This window comes from Primulina huaijiensis, unplaced genomic scaffold (genome assembly GCF_012295235.1).
Source record: "Primulina huaijiensis isolate GDHJ02 unplaced genomic scaffold, ASM1229523v2 scaffold42201, whole genome shotgun sequence".
NCBI lineage: Eukaryota > Viridiplantae > Streptophyta > Magnoliopsida > Lamiales > Gesneriaceae > Primulina > Primulina huaijiensis.
The window spans coordinates 25654-27801 of NW_027360113.1; positions in this window are offsets into that span (position 1 = coordinate 25654).

Consider the following 2148-nt stretch of genomic DNA (forward strand, 5'->3'; position numbering starts at 1 on the left):
GTGGAATGTAAAATTGTTTTTTTTTAATTAAAAAAAACTTAAGAATCAAGTTTGATTTTGTGAGACAGATATCTTATTTGGGTCATCAATGAAAAAATATTACTTTTTATTATGAATATTGGTAGGGTAGACCCGTCTCACAGACAAAGATTTGTGAGACTGTCTCACAAGAGACCTACTCTTGATAAAATTATTATTATTGAAGTTGTAACTTTTGTATCTACATTGATCTTTATACTCGTGAAATCCATTACAAACATTTAGGTAATCTGTTTAACAAAGTTTATTCAATCGACCCCAAAAAAAAAAAAAAAAACAAAGAAATTAGGCCATCTTTGAATGGAATCATGACTTCTTCCATTTTTGGTATGAGGCGGCAATTTCTTTACCAACTTGCTTCCGCACTCGCAATGGATAATTGATACAAAATTGAAATAATTCTCTCTTACTATTTATTAAATTTGTGCATAATATAGCCAAAACACTTAGTATCATAATCTCTTTTGTTTTTTTAAATTCATTATTTCAACATTATAATTTAATCATTCACTATATGACCGTGTGTATGTAATAATTTCAAATTGTAGTATAACTCGTCGTTGATTTTTACAATTATGATATTATCGAATTAATTATAAAAACAATGTACAAACACACGACACGTGTCAAAAATCGCTAGTATAAATGAAATTTGATCGTTACCTAAATTTTATCTCAAATCATTCATAGAGAACAAAAATTCTTATGTTTAATTATTAAAATAAAATGATTGATACCTATCCAATTATTATGATGCATGTATATATGAATGTGGGCCAGGGCTAAATTTTAAATAAATATCCGAGGAAATCCATTCAAACTTGAATTCGATCCGATGTTCTGCTAAAAGATGGGCTGGCGGCCGTTAATATAATGACAAAAACTTGTATAAAATGGTCTCACGAGTCATATTTTGTGATACGGATCTCTTATTTTGATCATCCATGAAAAAATATTACTTTTTATGCTAAGATTATTACTTTTTATTGTGAATATCGGTAAGATTGACTCATCTCACAAATAAAGATTCGTGAGACCGTCTCACAAAAGACCTACTCTAATATAATAGGGAGACTTTGCATTCAGTCCCTATTCAAACTTACTTTTTCTTTCACTCCCTGTTTTCCTAAAATACCCTTTACTCCTTATTTTAATTAATTGAATATTCTTTTTAAATAATGGCCCATCATGCTTCCGTAAAATAAATTAAATCTTATACCTTTTTGACCAGAATGCCACCGGGTTATATCCACCGTATTTTACGAACTGCTCCTCACAATTCAACCACACGATCGCAACCGATGGTTACTAAGCAGATTCCTTCAGCAGCACTTAGCACAACCTTAATTCGTTTCCTACCTTAAGGTGTACAGCAAAAGATAGAATTTTGAAAATAATACATGAGAGGGGCTGAGAGCAAAGATTTCTTTATTCAAACACAAACATTTATTTATTCCATAAGAACCTCCTGTAGAGGAGGAGGAACTTGCTTAGCTACTTATAGTAGCCGAACTTGAACAATACATAAACTTGAAAGAGAAAATATTACAACTTATGATTGAAAGAAATGAGGAAAATGTTCGATGATCTTCACTTCCTTCTTTCTGCCTTATTTATAGAAGGCTTCTTCGGATTTGAAACTCGGACTTCAAATCTTGATAAGCCTTTACAGCTTGCCTTGGGACCATGTAGTGGTTGAATGGTCCTTCCACTTTGTCTTTTTCTAGATTATTAATCTAGCAATCAACTTCTCATCTTCTTTTAATTCTCCGAGATACCAATAGAGATGAGTCTGGAATAGATCTGCTGTTATCTCATCACCCTTTTCTTTGTACATCTTAATTATTGATCTGAGAGCAGCAGCTTCACTCCGCTTGTAGTTTATCCTTCTTTTCAAAACTTTAAGATATACTCGATACATCTTTGAGTTTTGATTTTTCTGGTGTGTATTACTGGTTCCAAATTACCCGTATTTATATTGTAAATTTTTGGGTCCAGTTTCTTGTTTTGATTGGATTTCCTTTATCTTTAAAGATAAGGTATCCGATGTTCTTTGTCATTTTTCCACCGATTATTGGTGGTCCTGTCCTTCCACTTACATGGTGGATT